Raw genomic sequence first — 19,000 nt, forward strand, 5'->3', positions numbered from 1 at the left:
GTCTGAAATGGAGAAGAAATTCTGTCCTGAGATTTTCTGCATTTGAAGAAAAGGTACATCAGAGAAATAATATAAGGAGAATTTAGACAATAAAGATGTTTAGACAGCGACTGTGAATAAAATCAATGTCAGATTTATTGTTTGGAACCTAATGGATGATAAAAATAAGGAAAAAATGAAAATAGTAGATCAAAACTACTCTATTCTTAATGATACTGCTTCAGCTCATGTCTTCTTCTTCTTCTTCTTCTTCTTGTTTTTGTTCTTGTTCTTGTTCTTGTTCTTCTTGTTCTTCTTCTTCTTCTTCTTCTTCTTCAGCAGTGTGATAAACACGGCCACACTGTGCTGAGATAAATGTATGTGCACGTTAGTGGCGCCATCTAGTGGCGAAACATGGAAACACCACCTTCCTCATTTCTCCTCAGTCAACAGCAAACAGCCACAGTTGAGTTAGTTTCAGTTTATTTCATAACTCTTCTGCATATATTATTAACATTTTAACAAACAGGATTCTTTTTTGTTAAAAACACAATGTAACATTAACGGGATTGAGGTTTAACATGTGATACACTTAAACCACTTATACACAGAGAACGTCAGAAAGTTTTGGCTTATTCAGACCAATTTGGCAGCGTTGTTTTGGGGAACGGTGTCAGTAAAGGTACTTGATGGACGGAGGCAGCGTCACGGATGATTCACACTCACAGGCAGCAAAGTCTTAGTGACTCCACACAGGAGGGGGAACTACCTCCACTACTGTTGGCAGAGCACAACATCATAGGGCTGTATTCAGTCAAAACCATGCAGTAAAAATGAATAAATAAAACAAAAGAAAATCAAAACACTTTGCAGGTTTGCCTACAAACAGTTGCTTTTTAAGAAATGTTGTAAAATGTGGATTTGATTGAAACAGATTTGTGGACCATGAGCGCCAGTTTGTGCCTCTGAGGGGTTTTTTGTTGTTGTTGTTATGGTTACAGTCCAGTCAAAGAAAAGCAAAAAGAAAAATGCACAAATCAAACTCCTAAACAGGTTTCTTCATTTCTGAGATACTCTGACACTGTTCAGTACAAAGAGATATTACATGAAGTGTTTCATAGAGCAGGTTTTTAAACCCTTTTGAAAGTGTTTGAACCAAACAAAGAAGGAAACTCGTCGTCGCTCCTGCCGTGCAGCACGTCACCACAAGTTCTGTCAGGATCATTTATCGAGTTTAGTCTAGTTTCTTTCATATTTTCATTTCCATATAAAAATAATGTGTCAGAATGATATGTAAGATACAACCAGAAGTCTGTCCCTGTGCTCTGGTGTAACTCCTGATGATTCACTGTGTGAATGGGTGAATGAGATATTGTAAAGCGCTCTGAGTGGCTGACAGACTAATGTAAATGAGGTCTATTTACCATTTATTTAGTTCTGGGGCTGGTTTGGATGGAGAAACCCCCGTCCTTCCACACCTTTCAAACATTCGAGTCGGGGGCGTCTGTGAATTCACACCCACTTATCAGAGCTTTTGTGTCCTTCCTGTGAGTCTCATGCATTTCCTCTTATTCCTGCCTCAGCAAAGAAGCTATTACCCAGGTAGCGTTAGTCCAGGACTCTGCCTAAAGTTTAAAGTCCCCATATTTAAACGATATCACCTCCCAAATCTCCACAACCTTGCAGTTCCAAGCAACGTGAGCATGTTTAACACATCATACAAACTAGTTCTGATCCAGGATCCTTTGGTCCAACCAAGTTAAGCCCAGATCAACAGTAACCATGCTCGGTTTGCAAGAATTAGCCAGAACTAAACTGGTTTAAACATCCACATACTTTTGGCCACACGTCGTATCACCTTTACAGTAGTTGCCATCTTTGTTTGGTTAAATGAACAGAGATGCACCTTGTAAAACAGATTTCAAAAAGAAAACATCACAGAACTGAACATTATTGTGAACATGACAATTCCCTAAAAGGCACAAACTGAATCTAGTGAACCACTGATGCATTTAACTGAAATCAATAAAAACCCGATCAGCCTGTAAGATAAATATGTGTGTGTTTGTGAGTGTGTGTGTTGTGAGGTAATATGGAGAGCTAATGGAGGATGTTTGTAGGAGTTGAGGGGTAAGGCTGGACATCTCCAATCTACACAGTACAGGGATAGCAGCTTCGAGGAAACACAGAACACGATTCACAACTGCAGAAAACAGGGTTGAAACAATAAAACTGGAATTACTGTAAATTCTCAAATACTGGATTCTATTTGAATTATATTCCTAATAATTAAAGTCATCTTATTTTATTAATAGCAAAAATAAACAGGACTTTTACTTCTGGAGGCCTGATAAACAGCCTGATACACTATTTACTACCTACAATATAAGTAGATGTAAAGGGGGTTTCCAGAACAGTTACCTGGTGTCAGCATTGTGCAGCAGTAATTCATTCCCAAACCTAAATACAAAAGTCCATATATTAGTTTCAGAGTTGTCAACCAGACCTTAACCCTGTTCAGCACTGACGGACTGAGATAAACTAACAGGGTCCAGACTCTTCTTGTGAATATCAGCTAACAAGGCACAAATCTAACGTGAATTTAGTCATGAGTTTTGCAGGTATCAAAAAACTTTTCAAAGATTTTTAACCCCAATCTCTTTCCTTTCTATGTTGCCTGAAAATGACATATGTCCTCGCTCGATACAAGAAACGACGCATTAAGTAAACATATTTTGTATAAAAATATAGAATTAAAGAAACCAACATCAATGTAAACGAATATTACTGATCGTTAAATGTTTTAATTTCGGTTTATGTCGCACAAATTGGGCACAAAGATACAAAATCTTCAGCCGCCATCTTTGCAAAACTGATTAAAAATCAAATCATTTTCTTTAATTGTTCAACATATGTAATATAATTTCATCCAGATGGTCAGAAGAGTCTGTGAGGATCCAGAAATACCTGCAGATTGTCAGGTATTCAGCGTAGCTTTCAGGAAGAGACTGATGTTAGCTATCTTTACTTAATCATGACCATTACTTGTATTTTATTTGAGAATTTACAGTATTTCACCTCCCACTCTGGCACTCACTCATTCTTTCCCCACTTGCACACACATATGTATTCATGCCACTTATAGTTGCTCGATTGATATGTAGGAGGAAGTACAAAATAACAGCAAGAAGAACAGGCCACACAAAGGTAGAGAATACTAAATACTTCAGATTCAAGCCCCTGAACGTACAGTAGAAACCAAAAACATCGCTCGAAAAATCCAACAGCTAAGATGAGCTGACAAAGAGGGGCTCGTGATGTCAGCCCCCCCCGAGAACGGTGAGACCCTGAATGCATCTTGCTGTTAGGGAGTGTTTAAAACGCCTGGCGCATTGTTATCTGAGATAGGCTATGGCTTTGGCCCTGGTCGGAGCAGGAGGGGATGCAGCTGAGGAAAACTAAACTTGGACAAAATCGTCTTTTAGCAACAACCAAACGTCCGCTCTCCCTCAAATGTATTCAGATGATTTTTTTTTTTTCTTCTCCCTTCATCTGTCTTATCGTTTTAGAAAAATAGAAATCAGGAAAACATCATTACAAAAATAAACCAAAAAGTTCATCCAAAGTCTACATCCACATGACAACTTCACATAAATATGGACTGATATTGCACAGCAAGGGATTCCTTCTGATATGAAGTAAATCACTGACACAACTTGTAGAAAAAAAATAACGTTAGGACATTAAAATGATCAAAAGTTGCATGTCCTGGTTAGGTTTGATTATTATTATTATTTTTTTCTCCAGAGAGACAAAGCAGCACAATCCCAGGCCCTCCTACATCAGGCAGATGCTGTATCCTCTGAGTCCTGCTCCAAAGAAAAAGAAACTAAAAAAAGAGCAAAAGAAAAGCTTCAGAAGTATCACTGGTGAATTTTGGTTGAAGGCACAGAGTTCCAAAAAAAGGGTCGAAGATGCTGTTTTTTTTTTGTTTGTTTGTTTGTTTGTTTGTTTGTTTTTTTGAAGAGCAGCAGCAGTTTTTTTTCGTGGTTATAGTTTCCAAGGTGGAGGGGGTTCCTGCGGTCGGTCGACTCTCCTGATGGTCGGAGGGCAGGGCTTCAACTCTCTGTGGAGACAGAAACAAACACACCACACATGTTCAGAGGTCAGAGAGCAGAACACGGTTCAAAGCAGCGGCAACTAAATGCTTTCTGAGACTGTCCTGTAAGACATTACTATGACATTATTATGACCCATAGTTAGGTTTTGTTGCTAGGCGACATCTTGTGGTCGTAGTAGTTATGGCAGTAACAAAGGGAGAAGTGCGGTGACGTAGGATAAAGAGAGACAAAGTCCACATCAGATAGCAAAATAAATCTGACCCATACTGGTCCACATGCTTGTTTTCTTCTTTGGGTTCCACGGCCCAAATCTGGCCCACATACAGCATGACTCTCTGGTGCTACTTCCACATCTGGACCAGTTCTGGTGCACACACAGAAAGATTTTCATCCGTCAGCCAAGACCAGAGGATAACAGCCAGAATCTGCCCAGATGTGCAAGTGTATGGGCCAGACTTGGGCCGATGCTCCAGGCTTATGTTGGGCCAGAAGTTTCATTTTGCTCTCTGGGTCGGGGGGAGGATGTGGTGGATGGATGGGTCGACAAAACACAGGAATATGACACAGAGAGCAGTGTTCGATTCCCATGTGAAACTAGCTGTTTATATTGTAACCATGACAACACAGAGGGTGTAATGTTGAGGAAGATACTTATTTTAACCTAAATCATCACCTTTTCCTAAACCTAACCAAGCCATGACCATTATTCTTGTAACCAAGGCGACAAAGAAAGGTACGCTGCTCCTGGTACAGCTGGCGTGTATTATCGTAACCATGACAACTGATGTCCGGTACGCCTGCCGCAGTAAGGGCGCTATTCCAGGAAACACTGCCATGGGTCGTATCAGAGGGTTGAACAAAACAACCTGGTATGTACAAGTATATACTTGTAATTGATTATCATGTTGTATTCACCACTGGTAGTCGAGGCCCAATCAGGGAGCGACTGTGTGTGTCTACATCATCGTTTCCAAAGGTCTCAGTTTCTGTCCGTCCAGACTACAACACAAACCCAGAGTTTTCAAAATGAAACAGGTCCAGCAGCGTTTCTGAAACTCTCAGTTTTAGGCGTTCAGAGCTTCAGAGTCATGTGGACAGCAGGAGTAAACCAGCAGAAGAGATGAGTGTTGAACCTAAAACACATTGTGTGGTGTTTGCCACAATCGATTCTTGCAAGAAAATAAAAAAACTAACCAGAAAAGAAAACCGTGTGGTTGCAGAGTCAAGTTTTCAGTCTTGAATTTTATACAGAGGCTGAAACTGTGAGATGTAATCAGCGCTCGAAAACCAAAGTGTGAGGTTTTGGTAAACTGTAGGGATCCTGACAGCGGGTGCTTTTTGTAGGGTGGTCAAAAGCTCGGGGTCTATTTACTGTATGTGTCGATCCGGTCCTCCCACCCCCCACCTTTTTCAACATCTTCCTCGAAGTTAATCCTGCCCGCAGCGGCAGATGGTGCTGGGAGCATCCATGGCTGTGCCCTCAACAGCTCCTGTAGTTATGAATGATTGCATGGTCTTAGGCATTAAGTTGGATCAGTGTAATCCACTGCAGCATATGCAGCAGCAGCCCCGCGGGGCCAAATCCAGCAGGCAAGAACTTCCCTCCTTCACTTTCCTCGCCAAATGCTCACCAAGGAGGCCAAGAGGTGTTAACATGGGCCACCCTGCCCTAATAATGTGATACCACACACAGAATTATTCATTATTTATGTGATGTTTGGTTCATGTAAAGGTGCATTAGAATTTATAGATTTTTTTTTTTGTGTGTGTGTGTGCATCTATAATAGGATTTAGCATTTGACTTTTTATAATTGTTTAGAAAGTGTTTTAATTTACAGTTAATATATATTTTATAAGCTGTTTCTAAGGCTTGTTCAGTTCTGAGAAGGTTTGGTAATGATTTTGTTTAATTTGGAGATTTAATTTGAAGGAGTTTGACTTCCGGTTGACCTCTGGGTGGTCACGCGAGAAAGACGTTAGTGACAGAGATGAGTTAAGTTGTAAACGCTACGGACTCTGAAGTGTTTCCCGTGTGATTGTGTGACGTGTAACTGTGGATTGTTTGTTAGTTTACTCGCTCCTTTGTGTGTGTGTTTGTGTGTGTGTGACTTTGGGACTGTTTACGACCAGCGAGGTGTGTTTTTTTTATTCACTCTGGAGCGAGCTAGCTTGATTAGCTGAGCTGCCGCCATTGTTGGGAGGAACATCCGTCTTCTTCACCTGCGCGGACGAGAGTGGAGGAGCAACGGTCGGGAGGAGCCGTGACTCGGAGGACGGGCTGCCGCCAGACACGGTGTGATTCCCGGTACGTGACTCCTGCTGCTGCTGCTGTTTGATTCATTATCTCTCTATTCAAGTGTCTGTTTCTCCATGAGCTCCACCATTAAGCGCGCCAACAAACCTCAATGCAAAAGCTTGTTTTAAAGAACAAACTAAACTATAAACTGCACTGAGGTTAAGACAAACTGGACAAAAAAAGTCAGACTAAAGCTACCTGGGTCTTTTTGTTTTGTTTAATTCATGTTTTTCAAATTGGGTGTGTGTTTGATTTGTGGGATTCCTGCATTCAGTTAATACAAAATTCAAACTGAGGAAATGTCTTTCCCAGTATATGCTGAATAATTGATAGAAGATAATTAGCATATTTCTGTAGTCACACCACACTGTTATTGAAGCCAGGGTTATTCCCTTTTAGCCTTTCAGTAGTTAACATACAATCATACTTTTCCCTAGATGTGTGTTTTATTCAATGAAATGTCTCTTTCACCATTTTACTAAAGGGGTTTAATAGTTTATCACGTTCTGTATAAGTGTCCTTCACATCAGGAGCCGGTGGTTCAAGGGTTTCATTTTTTATTTGAGCTTAGGACAAAATAAAAAGTGAAACAGAAAGTTATAGTAAGAGTTTCATCTAATTTAGCCAACCTGTGTTGTAAAGGCCTGAATATACATGGATGGAAATCATTTATGCCATTGACCAATCACAAGCCGTCTTTGAGCTGATCTTTGAGAGTCCAAAACAGATGAAGCTATTATAGCCTTTTAGCTTTATTTGAATAAACTGTGTGGACTTATCCTCCCACCAAGCTAAGATAATGAGTTTACTAGCTTGTTATTTCATAGAGCGTCATTTTCCCTCTGAAATTATTTTTTTAATTGAATGAAATTCTGTAAAATGATGAATAAAATGTCACAGGAAAGTAAAGGAGCTGTTGTCTCTGAGCTAACCGTTAGCTTGATGGCTACAGAAGTGCCCTATTCAGTTCCCACCAAGTTTAAACCGATCAGCACCAATCCAGTGTATGACATGATCAATGCACATTAAATACAGTTTCTGTATCAGTATAGAAATTAGTGTTTTTCCATCAGTTACATTTATTCTTTAACTTCTGGCTGTTGTGACACGTGACTTAAAAAATTATGGAATTTTTAAATTTAGCAGAAAAAGGCACCGTTTTAGTTTAGAGTTTGTATTTGTTAACAGAATCAGACGGGGACATCAGGCTGACAAAATAGATGTAATTATTGATCTGTGATGAGATTACAGAAGGAAGACAGTAATATTTTTTTGCTGATTTAGTCATTTTGTTTCCCCCTTCCTTTTTAGACCAATACTCAAATCAGAAAGTTGAGGCCTTGATTAATCATTGAACAATTAGAAAGCAGGAGATTTGTGTGATTTGAACAGTTGGCACAAAACTGATAAACATAAACTTGGACGTGTGTCTGTACTTCAGAAAATGCTGGCAGTGTAGATCATCCCTAATGCTAAATGTTCCCTTTGAACTCTCTCTTTGAGCAGTATTTATTATTAATTCATCAGCATCACTGGCTGGATTATCTGAGCACAGTCGAAATCTAAACACACACAGTAGACAGTGTCTTTGGTTATATGGACATAGGTGCATCCAACAGGGTAAAATGTTCTTGCTACTGTCTTTGTATTGACAGATCAAAGCTGATGGAAAAATGAAGATACAACCTCCACACATTTCCATTTTTCATTCATAACATAAGCAAATCCCTTCACCTCCCTGTGACCTTCCCTTCAGCCTCATGAGTGCCGTTTTTTTCTGAATGACTTAATCATTGATTATCCTCCGTCTGTAATCACGCTGACGTCCTCAGCGGGACGTCTCGTTCCGTCCTCGCCGACAGACGGACGATTAATGATCTAACTCTGTTAAAATCAAAAGTTCATCCAGGACATCGCTCATGTCCAAGATTCTCTATTTAGAGATGTGTTAGGACGTGTTTTTAAAACGTAAATAAATTCAGAGTAATCACTTATAGTTAACATCAGGCTCATTGTGTAATTTTAAATATGGTACTTGTCTTTCTCTTGATTCTCTCTGGTCTTAAAGTTTACATAAAACAGACTTAATGGATCATTAGATCGCCTGAGGTTTTGAATTTTAACGGATGATCAGATTTCTCTTTATGAATTCATTCGTGCGTTTCTTTCAGCTGATCATTCTTGTACAAATTTGTCAAGTATTGGTATCTCGATGCAGAGAAAGAAATATTTCTATTCTTCTAAACTCCAAATTTAGAGGGTTTTGACTTTTGCAATAAGCAATAGCAATTTAAATAAGTTAACTAGCACTTCAGGGAATAATAATGAGCATATTTCACAATTTCCTGACATTTTATTCAACAAATGATTAACTGATTATTAAAGAAATATACATCACATTGTCAGTCCACAGCCCGACTTCCCTCCAACTTCAATTCCATGTGTGTGGAAACTATTTACTTGGAAAAAAACCTGTTCACAATTATATAAATAATTCTCCAGTGTATTGATAATGAAAATAATTGTTGTTTGCAGCTTTAATGATTTTGCACAGAAAAAAGAAAGTAATTCAATACAAAGCAGTTTTAGAGAAAGTGAGCTCAATATAAACTAAAATAAATAAGATAATAAATAAGACGGAGGCGGTCCCTCTTCCAGACCGGGGCCACAGAATAGAAGATGGAGCTTCCATTATAGTTAATGATGTCGTTAAGCGGTGCAAATGTCCAACACATTAGCGATTAATCAAATTATGTAAAAAGCTTTTGGAGCCGCCAGCGGTCCTCTTTGTCTGGATGGTGATCTGTTTAAATCCACATATCACTGCAGCACTAATTGTATTCTGAGTGTCTCGTAGTTAAAGTAGCAGAGGATGAGAATACTTGTGCATTTTTACTGCTTATACTTTAACTTTATTTAACTGATTATATTTATGTACTTTTGTATTTAAATGCAGGACTTTAACTTGTATTGGAGTCGTTCTACATCCTGGTTCTGGTTCTTTTACCTCCGTACAAGATCTGAGTTTTCCCTCCACCACTGCTCTTTATTAACCCTCTGATATCTTCAGACTCGTCAGTCTCATTAAACACCACAAGGTGGAGCTGCAGCATTTCTGCAGATGTGCGTCGTCCTCTCTGCTGTGGGAGGTTTTTGGTCTGAGAGACGCGAGACTGCTCTGATTTGTTCACTTGGTTTAGTTGTGGTCCGTCCTGTAAATACATGATCGAGACATTGAATCATTAACATCCAGAGGACAGGAGGAGCTTGTCTCTGGGACTGACGTCGTCTTTTCTTTTGTTTCACCTTAACTCTGCACTTTGACCTCTGCAGATGTAATTTTACATTAAGATGGGAACAGTGACATTTGGGCGCTCCAGCAGTCTGATTCCCCTCCGGACTATTTAAAGCATGAATCTATTTGACAATGCGAAGCAGATTAAATGCAGAGAGCTCAGTATGTATGAATGTATTTATGTATGTGTGCCTCTGTTGGTTCAGATGAACACGTGTCCTGCGTATCTGCTGTTACACAGTGGGAAAATATGCACAGAGAAAAAACTGTGTGTGTGTTAGATTTGATGATTCACTGCTGGGGTTGTGAAACATCACGCTAACCTGCAGGGTGTTTTTTTTTTTTCTGCTGTCAGCTCACAAAGTGGGAGAGGTTTTATTTTATGTTTTTTTTTCATGGTACCACCACTAATTTGGATTTATTTGTGGTTGCTATGGTTACCATTTTCCATTTAGAAAAAGCTTTGCAATAAGATTTCTGACCTTGAGTTTCACCCTTTTAATTCACGTGTCTATTGTTGTTATCACAAGGGGCTGCTGATGGTCTTTTCTATTAATCATCACATCAATTCTTAATATAGTATCAGTAACAAAGTCGTGTTGATACCAAGCATTTATTAAATATGAGGTGACAACTGGAGAACAGGAAGTAACAGTACTGACAAATGTCATTAACAGGCAATTTGATTGGTTAAATATATTTATATTTTAAAAAATTAAACTCTAATGGAACCTATTATTAATTATTTATTTATTCATTCACATTCGTTTTTATTTTTTTTATTTTTCCTGATAAAAAAATACACTGACATATCAATGACCGAGGAAAATGTGATTTAACAAACAAAAAAAAGTAATAAATATAAAATATTATGTTGGATCCTATTGGATCCCAGAATATTGAGAATGGAAAAATAAAAAAAACATTTTACATGGCAGTTATTGACGACAATTTGCTCTATTAGCAGCATTAATTCGCCCTATTATTTATGGTCGTATTCTCTTATGTGACAGGTGTTGCTCTGGGACTCCTCATACAGTTATAGCCCTTATCTTTATCCATGGGTATATATTACAGACTTGGTGGATAAACGTGGTGCCCCAAAAGTGACAATATTATGTATTTTTGTGATGTCATTGTCCATTTAAAGTCTGTAATGTATCCCAGAGATGTAAAAATTAAAATTTTATATGATTTTAAACATAAAAAATATTGATTATAATCACTATCTCTGCAGCTTTGACACAAACAATAGTATTGATTTTAAAAACTACATGTTGCTCGATCCCTAAAATAGACAGCGGAGATCGACGAGGTGTCGCTGCTGGATCTGTTTTTCATCAGAGACCCTCCCTGACCTCTGGATGTGAGGATGGCCGCGGATCACGTAGCACGCTCGGCATTATGTACTTAATAACAGACACTGCAAATCCCGACAGGACGGGCTCCAGCCTCAGTCAGCGCGGCGCCGCAGCCTGCAGGACTTAGCTTGAGCCAAAGTGTTTTTGCAACCATTACACAGATACCGCTGCAGTTTTAAAAGGATCTGCACACATTTCAGACCTCAGCACAGAGAGAGAGAGAGAAACATAACACACACCTCTCAAATCTGGATGCATAAATTGACCATATCCAAATCTGTTTTCACACCCAACCTACATAATCTGGGGACGGTCTGGCTGTTCCTTGCATGGAAAGGAATTATGGGAAATCTGACAGTGACGGGCTCTCGAGAGGAGGCCTACAGCTGTCACAGTATATCACACATGTACACATGGTCTGGGCTAAAGATGGATGTTGTTGGAGTCCTGACATAGACAGAAATGATAAAGAGCTTCAGGTTTTTCACCTGACGCCTCGTTCTGACTGGATTTCTGTCTCCAGGGGAGGTGAGGTGATTTTAACATCACCTGCCCTGATCAGCGATTTTAATCCTGTCATTTTTCACTTTCCGACCCCACCACATAATTACAGCCACAATGATATCCTGTTTTTTCTGCTCCTCCTGCCATTTAAATCCTGTCCCAGAGATATGTGCTTGTTTTTTTTTTTTAAAGTGGATCTCTGACTTTTTTTTGCATGAAGAGCTGCTTGTCCTACTTTATTCAACAAGTCCTGCGATCCTAAACACCGGAGTGGCTGTTTGTCCGTACCCTCAGATACAGCCCACAGGAGCGACCAGCACTTCGGTTATGGGCTAGAACAGTGACGTCAAATTCTGGCTTTGAAAATGAAACCAGAACCAAAAAAGGAAACTTGTATTGAAAAAAGTTATATTGGCACAGACATAAAGTTTGGCACTGAAAAAGAAAGGGGGAGCGCTCGATTTATTTACATTCAGAAGCCTGACGGGACCACATGCCGAGGCAATGGCTTAGTAACTCCAGAACTGCTTCTCTCTGCGCGCTAACGTTAGCTCATACCGGTCAGCTAGCTAACCCACAATAACCAAACAGTGAGGACTGCTGGTTAGTCGATGTCACAACTGTTTGTTCCTATTTCCCAAATTGGCACCATTAAAAGTAGCTGAATTACCCATGAGCACTTCCTGTTTACAGTGTTTTTCATAGATGTAATAACTGTCACTGTGATACTGCAGAAAACCTGAAACATGAAGTTTTGCAGCTTCATTTCTCTGGATTTATTTGTTGATGGATTGACATTGTACATCAGAGATATTTCTTTCTCTCTTTTTCCTTCTTTCTGCTTCATGCCCTCGTCTGACACAAACCATATCCTGTAATTTCACCGGGTTTAAACACCGTCCAAAACGATGAGTTAAATGACTGAGGAGCACGGTGAAGATTACACTCCCCACCTCCCTCTGTAATGTTAATCCTGCATTAATGGGGCTAAAGACATATTTTTATTGAGCCTCATCACTGACGTAGTCGCCCAAAAAAGGAGGGTAAACTGTAAATCCCATCTCCTTAACTTAATATCTCCTGGGGATTTAAATCATTAGAGTTCGTTTTAGTCTGTAAGTAAAAACTTTTCTGCAAATGACAAAGGACAGTTTTGTTTTAAAACATAAAGATTTGTGTTTTATCATTTGCAAATTTCCTCCTGCTCTATCCATCATCTGGTGTAAAAAAACAAAAACAGTCTGTAATTTAACTGTTGTCTGAGTCTAATCGGTGCAAGAGACGAGTGAAAACACATTGGTTATATTTTACAAAAACAAGCAGGATATTGTTTAATGATGAAAAGCAGGAATTATGGCCCAACACAAGTGATTTGATCATAATATTTTCAAATTCAGAAAGAAAAACTATTGATCTACTAATTCGTGCAGACTAATTGATAATTTAATGAAAGGGTTTTTATTTGAGTTTAAGACAGCAGCAGCTTGTGTGTGTCTCCTTTGTTATTAATTATTCACGACAATTTGGCAGCACTCCAAAATACACAATAGGTTCAGTGCAGTTCAGTCTTTTAATATTTCTGTGTCTCTGTCGAGTCTGAAGTCAAGTCCCACAGCGCACACACAGCTCTCGTTTAGCCTATTCATATTATCTGTTAGTTTAAATATTCAGGTAATTTTCTGGACAAACAGGAATCAAGAGTCACGACATCTGCTCATAACTTAGGACTTTCTCAGGAGACCGTCGTCCTAATTGTAATCTGTGCTTGAACAGACACATTAAAAGGCCACTCGATCCAACAGCACAGAGTAGCATTGCAAACCCTTCCTCATATTCCTAAACAAGCTTCTCCTCTAATTAGCAGATTTATGCATGAAAACGTAAAAACATCAGTACAATCACGTTACACTTGCCTCCAGTAGTTTAGCATCAGACGTAGCAACAAAAGCCTCATGACTACATGCTAATGCTGGAATGCTAATGCAGGAGTCTCTGGCAGAGAAGATATCTCCCACTTGGTGAAAAAGAGCTTCAGACATGTCGACAGACTGTGGGGAGATAAAAAGCTGAAAAGGCTCCACAGGTCCAAACAAAACCCAACATTATACAAATGAATATACACACTGTTTCTTTGAGTCTCTGGTTTCACTTGAACTGCTAACAGTCTGTAATACACCATAAGAAGCTAATTCAAGATGTTAATCTGGTGTGACCACAAGGTTAGCACAAGGGCTAACACCTCAGAATAATGCGTGAACACTCCTAAATGGGAATGACAGGTGTTTTGCTAACATGCTGATGTTGAACAGGTGTCATGTTTACCGTCCAATAGTTGAGATATCTCTGTCTGGATCAAGGTGCTCAAACAACAGTGTAACCCACAGAGACAAAATTAACTGGCTTAAAACACAGAAGAAAAAGAAAAAGTGAAGCTAGCAAAAGCACAACACGTAGTTGCTAAAACTACTAGCTAAAAAACATTTACAAAATAAAGCAGCTGCTGAATGTCCTGTTAATTACAGAATAATCTCCTTTATTGGAAAGTGAATGACTTCTATATTAAACCATCTTTACTCTTTAAATTTAAAATATTTTGGCAACACTTTCAGAACCACATGAAGAAATAAGTGTCACACCCAAAGCATTGACACAATCCTTCAAAATAAAAGTCACCTGTAGAAGTTTTTTTTTTTTTAAATGTGCGTCTTTTAAAAACTATAGCTAAGAACCAAAATGTGAACACGAGCTCTCATTTGGTTTGTTTTCTACTCATGATGGTAGATCTATGAGCAGAAACTGGCGCTCCACTTCTTCATTGGTGTTTTTAAACCGTCTGAGATGAATGAAAGAACATTCGGCGCTGTTCGGCGTCGACACAGCCCACGACTTCACACCCTCGTCCTCGCTGAGAGGGAAGTGTGATGGAGACGAGCTGCAGCGAGACAGTCTGCTACTGAGATGTTCAACAGAGTCACACAGGAGACAGGAACTGATTTCATCCAGCACCAACACAATGCTGAAGTCGCTCTGACGGAGGCACAGATTCCGCAGAGGTTTGCAGCGTTACGTCACCAAAATGACCAAACTGTGCCCGAGGTTAACACCCGGGCGAAAGCACGGCAGGATCTCTCAGGACAAACGCTTCATACAGAAAAACCCATAATCACTGAGCCAAGAAAATAAAGCTTAAAGCTCCGTTAATCAATTATTTCCTATAAAAATGGATCAAAGGATGTGTCGTGTCAAACTGTCACCAACTCTACAGCGAAAGAGCCAGATGTTTCCCTCAGGAGCTGGTGGAGACTAAAATACAGCTAAAAGAGGGAACTGGACAAAAACACCACTTTTGTTATTCAGCACAACTCTATGAAAGGTGCCTTTAAACACCTGCAAGTCCTCCACACTCTCAAGTACCATACATTTTATTTAAATAAATAACAAGACTTTGTGGTTTAACAAGCTGCAAGTCGACTGTTTGGTGTTTAATGACATCAGTCTTTAAGATGAGTGAATGTTACCAGCCTAAAAGAAGAAAACATTTTTAATCTTCATTAAAGCTCCTCCAGTGTAAAGGTCTGTGTCCATGTGTAGTGTGATTATAGATCAGCTCTAGCTTCTATATTAATACTGTGAAAGTATCAAAGCCTCAGTCCACAGAGAAATGCACACAGCCTGTATTCAGAAACTGAGCCTTAAAACCAGCCGTCAGGACTTCTGGAACTTTGTGATGTCACAACAAAGCAGTCACCAAGCCCCGCCCACCTGGACCCACCATCCAAACCTTGCAGGATTTGGTTTCTCTGAGTGTTTTTACCTGAAATCTGCTGTATTTTTATTGGATCAGTCAGAAAACAGTCAGCCAATCAGAAGAGAGGCTCAGAGCCTCCTCTCTTCTGATTGGCTCACAGACCTGTTGTTACTAGAGCTCCAGAGAGAAGCCTGAGAGAGGAGATGTAAAACTACACTGAGATGGTTTTTATATCTTTTGATGGATCAACACTTCAAATAAAACACAGAAGAAGAAAATATGGAGCTTTAAAGAGAGGGTTTTTTTTTTTTTTAACATTTGCTATGTTTGAAAAATGCAGCTATATTTGCTAATAACGTTTCCTCTTTGCTCATTTTTTCTTGCAATTATTATTCATGTTGACAAGCATGACAGTTAAAACCTCTGGAAGTAATAAAAGTAGCCTAAATAACAGCCACCCACCCATAACTATTTTCACATGCGAAGTTAAAGAAGGAAAACTGCCCGTCCTCCCTGTGAAGCTGCAGGGTTCACACAGCCTCCAACTCTGAACTAAACCAGCTGATTCCTAATGTGGACTGCCCGGTGGCTAATGTACGAAGACACGACATGACACGACACAAGTAGAAAACTTTGGAGTCAACTTTTAGTAGTTGAATTTCTGTTCTTTTGGTGGAAGCTGCACATTGACCCCATCGTGTGTTTCCTTCACAAGATCTGATTTTATTTATAGCGCCTGTCACAACAGCACAGCACAGTTCAACAGCTCCTCTAACTACATCAGCCAAAGTAACACGTCTGTAAAACAACAATAACTGATCATTACAGCCTAAAGGTAGAATTTAATGCAGGACCTCTTGTATTAATCTGCATTAGTTTTAATTCGGTGTACACACATAAAATAGCGCTTTCATTTTTGTATTATTAACAACATAATCTCCGTCATGTCTCCGTCAGAGCTGACACACATCTGTGACCAGCGTCCACGGCCTCGGGGTTTATTGGAAGCCGCGTCGTTAACGGTGGCCGACCGATGAAATTCAATCAAGCGAGGCCGGCCGTGATTGGCCGCTAGAAGCATGTGACCTCGGCCTCCTGTGTCTGCTGTTGGTGTGCTGTGACACCAACAGCAGACTCCGCTCTGATTACTACAAACAGCACAACACACACACTCACATTTTGTCTATTTATATCTGGGGTTAGATGTGGTGAATATTATTACTGAGTAATTAAATCTGTGTGTTCATGCATGACTGATGTGGCACATGGAGTCGAACGTGCTACTGTAGCCTGTCAGCTGAAAACATGAAAAAACACACAGCGTTACATGACGCAGTTGTGCCACCTCGTCTGTGAATAATGAAACAGGATTTTCCCTCTTTAAGCCCCTAAAAATAGCTCCCAAATTCAGGGGGGGAGGTGTGTGTTTGGGGGGGGGGGGGGTCCATTACTGTCCATCCTTTCAGCCGAATGGAGGATCACATATCCTGTGTGCTTTACATCACAATATTATATTATGGAACTACGTTACGTCCCATCACACAGAATATGTAATATAATCAGCAAAGTCATTTACACAACTAATTGAATTAAGTGCAGTTTTAAGGTGCTTGCACTGTACTAATAAATATATTATAATATAATTTATTACACATTTATATCATATATTATTATAGGTGGTAATAGAATAATGTTCTCAGCCATGAATAAAAACGTTGCTTCATCTTTGTCAGCAACATTTTGACGGATCACAATTGATGACTCCATTAAACAGCACCGGAGCTAATGGTTTATTACAGCGATTAATCTGCCAATCATTTAATCTATAAAATGTCAGAAAACGGAAATAAACCAATCACAGTTAATGTCTTCAAATACATAAATATGTAATACATGTTTTGTGCGACTGACTTACTGATATTTGATATTTGATGTTTGGAAAGTGACTGAAATACTTCATCAATTATCAAAATAGATGCATTCTCTGTTGCTAAACTGATCAATTCTACTACAAAATAGTATAATAAAAATAAAGCACGAACAGGTTTCATTCTGCGCGTATAATGTAAACTTTTGTTTTGTAAATTTTGCTAATAATACATATTCTTACTTTTAAAAGGATCTAACAGTTATGACATCTGGAATTAAATTTTTATAGATTTTTATTTATTTATTTTGTAGCTTTATGGTAGAATAAACCACAAAAATTAATATTTAATATGTGGCATTTTAAGCGTTAAATTGCACATATTTTAAGTATGAAAGGTGATTCCTGACCTTAGTAAAAGTAGATTGATAAAACAATCCCAATTTAAGGTTTGACAGACGATGAAAATACACAGAATGTATAGTTTAATTTGTTTGCTTTTATTTACAATATGTACAATAGACTAAATGTCAATGATATTTATTGTTCAAAATTTACTGTTAAAGCATCTACTGCTACTGATTTTAACAAGTTAAACTCTAAATATTTTTACTCAGACATATTGTCACGAAATGTTTATTAATTGTTATATTAATATTTAACCACATTATTGGATTTTTTTGTTTTCAAATCAAAGGTCCAGGGTCAATTGAGCTCTAATATATACTGTGTATAAAAGTATTCTACACCTAGTATATAAATATTGTTCTATAAATAGTATTTACTTACATAATGCATGAAACAACAGAAACTCAGAGGGATTGATCGTTATTTCAAACTGACAGAGCTGCTGCTCATGAGCTGGACCTGCAGTGACTGTCATGAACACGGTGTGAACGCCGCAGACTGCAGCAGTTACAGTTCGATACATGAACTCGCATATCTGATGTTACACAAGACGAGAAAGACGTGGCTCTTCGTGTCCAATCTGAGACGTTTGACAGTGATGAGGACGGACTGTGAGCTGGAAAAGATCCGCCTCAGTTTGACCTTTGGTCAAAGTGAATTCATTACGCAGCCCTGCCGAACACCGCACATCCAGTCCTCCCCAAACCGCAGATCTGTGTGGACAGCAGAGCCTCACAGGGGCGTCACACGGGGCCCGGGGCCAAACTTCATGTCTCTGTCATCTCTCTGAAAAGCTCCGGCCTCACATCCCAGCTGCCTCTTTGACCTGCTACTGTGTTCACACAGTCTGAAGGTGACAAACTAAAAGCTGTGCTGCTGCACCTTATTCAAGGCTGAAGTACAACTGTCTGCAGCTCTTTCTCATATATCTCATGTTTATAGAGCTACTGCTAATGTACCACCAAACCTCAGGGCTACACACACAGTACTTAGAGATATTCTGTGTTAGTTTGACTCTGTACATGAAGTAAAATATAGAATATCATCAGTGACACACTAAAGCTCCACATTTTCCTCTTCAGGTCTGTGAGCCAATCAGAAGAGAGAAGGCTCTGAGCCTCCCCTCTGATTGGCTGACTGTTTTCTGAGTGATCCAATAAAAATAAAGTAGATTTCAGGTAAAAACACTCAGAGAAACCAAATCCTGCAAGGTTTGGATGGTGGGTCCAGGTGGGCGGGGCTTGGTGACTGCTTTGTTGTGACATCACAAAGTTCCAGAAGTCCTGACGGCTGGTTTTAAGGCTCAGTTTCTGAATACAGGCTGTGTGCATTTCTCTGTGGACTGAGGCTTTGATACTTTCACATTATTAATATAGAAGCTAGAGCTGATCTATAATCACACTACACATGGACACACACCT

The 19,000-nt window shown here is 39.3% G+C and overlaps 1 protein-coding gene and 1 long non-coding RNA gene across 2 annotated transcripts in view; one reads left to right on the plus strand and one right to left on the minus strand.

Annotated features, from left to right (window-relative positions):
- Nucleotides 1-445: 445 nt before the first annotated feature.
- LOC130163834 (potassium voltage-gated channel subfamily A member 1) overlaps nucleotides 446-19,000 on the minus strand; it is a 36,486-nt gene continuing 17,931 nt past the window's right edge. Inside the window, exon 2 of the mRNA XM_056368257.1 lies at nucleotides 446-4,105. The gene's annotated coding sequence lies outside the window, so the exon portion shown is untranslated. The remainder of the gene's footprint in view (nucleotides 4,106-19,000) is intronic.
- The window catches only part of LOC130163835 (uncharacterized), a 34,103-nt gene continuing 21,186 nt past the window's right edge, over nucleotides 6,084-19,000 (plus strand). The window contains exon 1 of the long non-coding RNA XR_008826530.1: nucleotides 6,084-6,405. This is a non-coding gene — a long non-coding RNA (uncharacterized LOC130163835). The remainder of the gene's footprint in view (nucleotides 6,406-19,000) is intronic.

This window comes from Seriola aureovittata, chromosome 22 (assembly GCF_021018895.1).
Source record: "Seriola aureovittata isolate HTS-2021-v1 ecotype China chromosome 22, ASM2101889v1, whole genome shotgun sequence".
Taxonomy (NCBI): Eukaryota; Metazoa; Chordata; class Actinopteri; order Carangiformes; family Carangidae; genus Seriola; species Seriola aureovittata.